Source organism: Gigantopelta aegis, chromosome 8 (assembly GCF_016097555.1).
Source record: "Gigantopelta aegis isolate Gae_Host chromosome 8, Gae_host_genome, whole genome shotgun sequence".
Lineage (NCBI taxonomy): Eukaryota > Metazoa > Mollusca > Gastropoda > Neomphalida > Peltospiridae > Gigantopelta > Gigantopelta aegis.
This window is the reverse complement of record NC_054706.1, coordinates 31414745-31421178: the sequence shown is the minus strand read 5'-3', so window position 1 is coordinate 31421178 and position 6434 is coordinate 31414745.

The window sequence follows — 6434 nt, the reverse complement described above, 5'->3', positions numbered from 1 at the left end:
CAATTGTCATTAAACCCCGAGAAGGGTCACCAACATTCATTATCGAACCAGCGACTTTTTTGTTGCTACACTTCTTCCGTGAGAGAAAATATCGATGGATCTATAGTCCGTCCCATCCTCCTACAAACATGTTTTTGGTAAATAATATCAGGGTTTTTTTTTGACTAGAAGAAAAGTAAAAGTGTTTTTGAAATAATAAAAAATAATTTTTTTTTTTTTTTTTTTTAGTTTTGGTCCAATTTAAAAAACAATCGGCTCAGAAATAAATAACTTGTAGTAAATTCCATAGTATGAAAAAAGGCGACCCTTTTGGGACGGACTATAGGTACAATGTCCTATTATTGAGGTATATCAAAAGTTAAAGTTTATTTTGTTTGGGGCCACCAACGGGGATCGATCCTAGACCGACCGCGCATCGAGCGAACGCTTTACCGCCCAACGATGGAATATCAAATAAATGCATCAAATGATGTGTAACTGACAATCGCATCGTTCGCAAAAATTGGGGAGTGTTAAGAAATATCAAAGATTAGTCTCATGTGCACGCGTGTCGTGGTGATTTTAATACTTTTATAGGGGTGCCCTTTTCACGAGTTGGTTGTTGCAAACATATTTTATTGTACAGAGAACAAAATAACTGGGCACAAGTTTGTCCATGTATCCCTTTTCCCTTGCTCCTACGCAATATTCCTGGATCTACCTGCGTTACAAATCATGATGGCAGTTTGTACATTAATAGTCAAAACCAACGAATGTATTAAAAATGTAGCTGTTATGTGATTTGTATTAGGAAACGAGGTTATACGATGGACAGGTTGATACTAAATCCAAGTTTATTGTATAGCTATAAAGTACACAATGAGAGATTTTCTTCTAAAGTAAATTAAACGGTTAAACTTTTTTTTTAATGTTATAAATAAACAATACCCAGGCATGTTATCTTTCTTTACACAGTTTGAAAGGAAATAAAAACGTTGCCAGTTTTTATATAGTAACACGATACGTTACTTCAATGGGTAACATATGCTATTTGATTATAAGTGTCGACATATATATGTGAATAACACACTTACATGGTACTAGGTTCGGATCCCAATCGAGGCTTGGGATTTTTCATCCAGATACCGACTCCAAACCCTGAGTGAGTTCTCCGCAAGGTTCAGTGGGTAACTATTTATCATTGTTCAATACGTTACTTGGTGACCGCCATTGTAATAACATTTTGTACATATAACGTGGCCTACGTTAGGCTTATTTAAAAAAAAAAAAAATCCTATAATCTCAAGTATTTATTTAATTTTTCCTCTGGTGTCGCGTTATTCTTTGACTTCTGCTGCTGTCTATAATTTGAGTAAGGTAAAACGCAGTATTCGTCATTCTAAATGCTTAAAGAGCGGGTCGCTTTTGGACGTTTAAAGTTTACTTGTCTTTAATATATATTCATTGTATTATAATGTGGCAATCATATTTCCGATTCGTAGTTCGGATGATACATTGTTAATAATATGTTTATTTACATTATTTGAACATGATTGTCTATGGTACTGTATTTGATGTAGTACAACCATACGCTCTTGTCATGATGTAATTCTGTTTCCCGAACTGTATTGTTAGCCACGATAAAGCTGACTGGTATTAAAATACAAAGGTTTCTTCCCAGTTTTGCTTTAAACGATATCTTAATATATTGGTAAACTGATTGTTTTTTCAAGGTTTTACTTGATGTTATCAACGAAATATATTCTAGTCTCTTATAGCTGTAAGAGAAAATTAATGTGCGTAAAGCGAAAGTACTTTGTAATAAAATATTGTGAAATATTGTTGTTTTGATTTAATAATACACAGTAAGTGCAGAAAGGGAAGGTCGAGCGCTCGCCATCGCAAGTTAGAATGTTAGACTGGTAGCAGTCAAACTGTTCGCGACCGCTAGACCTCTTGGACACGTAGGAGCGGGACGTAGCCCAGTGGTAAAGCGTTCGCTTGATGTGCGGTCGGTCTAGGATCGATCCCTGTCGGTGGACCCATTGGGCTATTTCTCGTTCCAGCCAGCGCTCCACAACTGGTGTAATGTCAGTTTACCGATCTCGGTAAGCGCTCACGCGATTCGCGGTCGGTCTGGGATCGGTCCCCGTCGGTGGACCCATTGGGTTATTTCTGGTTCCAACCAGTGCTCCACGACTGGTGTAACAAAGGCCATGGTATGTACTATCCTGTTCTTCTCTCAATATCTGTGTGGTCCTTAACTATAAGTCTGGCGCCATATAACCGTAAATAAAATGTGTTGAGTGCTTCGTTAAATAAAACATTTCCTTCCTTCCTTCCTTCTTGAACACGCCGATGGTAAATGTAATCCGTTTGCATCAAAAGGGAACCTATGCATTTACATATAACTCTATAATAAATAAAATAAAAACTTTTAAAGATATTATTGAGTTTTAAACCCATACCAGTTAAAATTACATTGTAAAACTAATAAAGTCTATGTAAATAAAAACGTTTCTTTACTTAATTACCATCAAATTATATAGATTAATCTCATTATTAATACAAGAGTGAAGACAAATACCACAGCCAAAGTAATCGCCAATGCAGTGCACAGAGACTAAAGGTTGAACTGCGTGTGTTTTACATTGGCTGTTCCACCAGTTGTCTAAATAAGATTTAACCTATGCAATTTGATGATAATTTGTAAAGCAACTTTTTTTTTTTTTTTTTTTAAATTTATTCTTTTTTTATTCTCCAAAAAAAAAAGTGATTTGAGTTAGTATGGGTTTAAAACCTAATAATATATATCTATATGGATTTTAACTTTATTCATTATATACATGTAGTTATATGCCAATTCATTGGTTCCCTTTTGACGCAAACAGACTGTAAAAAGAATATATTAGTCAGAACAGACATCGGTTGTTTAGTGGTTAAGCCATCGAACTTAAAGATAGGAGGTACTGGGTTCACATCCCGGTACCGGCGAGTTTAACTACTTAAGGCCACTACACAGACTCTGTCACTAACCACTAACCCCCTGTCCCAGACAGCTGAGGTTGGTATCCAGGACAGCGTGCTTGAACTTTAATTGGATATAAGCACGAAACTAAGAAAAAATGAAATGACACCCCAGCACATTTTAAACGACGTCTGCTTGATATCCAACACTTAATCTAGGTAATGAGAAATGACAATGCGACCTTTAGCTCGTTATGCCTGACTCGACCATTGAGCTAAACCAAATTCCGTGGCATGTGCTGTCTTGTCTGTAAACTGATGCCATATAACCGTAAATAAAATGTGTTGAGTGCGTCGTTAAATAAAACATTTCCTTCCTTTTGTCTATAAAATAATGAATATCAAATATAACATGCTGCTAAGCCGAACGAACAATCTTTGGAGAATATAAATAACTCGCACAAATGCAGCACCCCAGATTTCTTTTTCAGACGTGCGTGTCCAGGAAAACGTACTTTTGGAATAGGTCTTGAGCAGACGGGCGTATTATGTACCTCACTGGTACCTTTATGCTTTTTAGTAGAAGTAACGTATGTGGCAGCAGCGGATACCCTTTCTTACTCTCAATAAGGTGTCGGAATACACAAGGCATCGAATCTGGGCCCAGTAACACAAAGCACTCGTAACATTCACGTCAGACGTACGCCACACACTATATATGGTGTACGTCTGACGTAAGTGTTACGAGTGCTTTATGTTACAGGGCCCTGGACATTTATTTTTACGATTCCGCTGGAATAGTAAATATGACGTAATATAGCTATTTTGAGATTCCACCTCATACTTTTTACACTTCCGACCCATAATTGGCGATTAGTCTTTAAACAGATATGTCTTTATTTTCTACCATTTTTCAGATAATTCTAAGTTGGGTGGTTTTAAAATGCGTGTATAATGTTGTATTATATGATATTAATATGCATGTATATATTGGAGAGAGAGAGAGAGAGAGAGAGAGAGAGAGAGAGAGAGAGAGAGAGAGAGAGAGAGAGAGAGACGTTAAAAAAATGTATTGATTCATTAGTAATAAGGTCAAGCATGGTGTATTATTGCGCACAATATCGCGTGTAATTAAACCACGAGAGACAAATGCGTGAATGTTTAATAACTACGATGATCGAAAATAGTCCTTTAACATATATCGGTATCCATACCTATATGGTGAAAAATGGTCTCAACGGTATTATTTACACGAAATCGATAAGTGCTATATTGTTAAAACAGGCAGGCCACGTATTAAAATTGACCATTGGAAGACTGATATCTAGTTTCTTCCTCTAGGGTGGTCATGTTTAATTCTGTTTATTTATCGCTAGACAGCTCTGTTAACAGTCGTTAGGATTAATTCCTGTTTAGAATCACGTATCATCGGATACCTTCCAATATTACATGCTGTCGCTATGGTAACTGGATGTTATTGTCTTTCTTCAGTCAGAAGAGTGAATCACAAGTTAAATACTACAAACAAACAAAAAAAGAGAAAAAAAAAAGAGAAGAAAACAAAAACGGCTTATTTAATCAGTGGGTATTAGCTATAAAATAAATTAATTGCGACATATACTGTGTCACGTAATGTGTGAGAGAAGATAAAGTTAAAGTTTATTTTGTTTAACGACACCACTAGAACACATTGATTTATGAATTACCGTCTATTGGATGTCAAACATTTGATAATTTCCACATATTGTCTTAGAGAGGAAACCAGCTAAAGTTTTCCATTAATAACAAGGGATCTTTTATATGCACCATCTCACATGCAGGATAGTACATACCGTGGTCTTTAATATACCAGTAGTGGTGCAATGGCTGGAACGAGAAATAGCCCAATGAGCCCATTGATGGGGATCGATCCCACACTGACCGCGCATCAAGCGAAAGTTTTACCACTTGAAACTTACTGCAGATATAACGGCTACGGTAAGCAAACGTTTCATGCGTTGTTGTATCCACCAAAAGGTTCTAGCACGCCTATCCTGGGCACGCCATCCAAGTTCCCCAGACAGATATGATGAAGACATGTTCTAGATTGTCAAGTATATAATACATTTAGTATCCAAGTACAAAATAGCACATACCATGGGGTGTCACTTCAATTCATGGAGAACAACACCCACTTACAGTCACACACACACACACACACACACACACACACCCACCACACACACGTCAACAAAGACAACCATCTAAACCCTCCGTCCCCCCAAAACCCAACCAAATACCCCCCCCCAAAAAAAAAAAAAAAAAAAAAAAAAAAATAATAATACAAACAACACACATAAAAAAGCCTCAACACCACCACCCCACAAACAAACAACAATAAACCAAAATAAAACCTCTCACCACCCCCCCCCCCCCCCCAAACAACAACAACAATAACAACAACAAAAATAACGAAAACAAAACAAAAAACATACAAACCCAACCATCGTATCACAAAGAATTGCAATGCAAGTGGAAATTGTATTGGGACTCAGAACCTCTGATCTGACTTTCATGACTCCCAGTATACTTTGGTAGTAACGGTTTGTATAAACACTGTACTATGTCAAAGATACATTTCGCCTTATCGTATTAAAGGCATATTGTCACAGACCAATGTCCTATTTAATGGTCTAACAAAATATTACCTGCACAAAAGTAATTTGATTTGTCCCTAAATGTACCTTATTCAACCATCTTCATAACCACCATACTCCATTTATTAATGACATTTTGTAAATTATGGCAATGGTCCATAATTCAAAAACTAAAATTGCCAAGAAGGGATGACATGGATTTCACTCCATCATGGTTCAGTTAAGGTGATGCGATAGCTAGATTTGGTTTCCAACAATTAATGTAATTTTTATTTATTATCCATTTTTAGAGAATTAAGGTCCATAAATCCGTGATAGTATGCCTTTAATCACACGAGTGAAACGCAAACGTTAAGTACATTGGAGACAAGGTATTTTACCTGATGAGAAATCAGCACAATCAAAAATAGTTTTACCCAATTTATAGTCTACCATACGATTAGGAATGCCTTGAATACGGTAATTTAAAATTGCAGACTCTAGTTTCAACCAGTGGTAAGTTTGGTTAATCTCCAAACCTGTAACACATTTCGATAAAGTTACAACAGAGTGAAATAAGTGTCTGTGACGTTGAAATGGGTGAAGTACCGTGAAGGGACATTCCTGAGTTTGCTGCATTGTAAGATGTTTCCGACTAATAAAATATTTCTACGATTAAACTTACATATATTAAATATATTTTCTTGTTTATCAGTGTCTGTATATTCAATGTGTTTCTGGTCGTCTTAATATTTGTAAGAAGCCCAAACTGGATTTTTTTCGTCAAATAATTTCGTACGTACGAAAACACAATATTTTAGGAAATAAAATGAAATTTAACCTAATACAAATATTATAACACGTTAATATTTA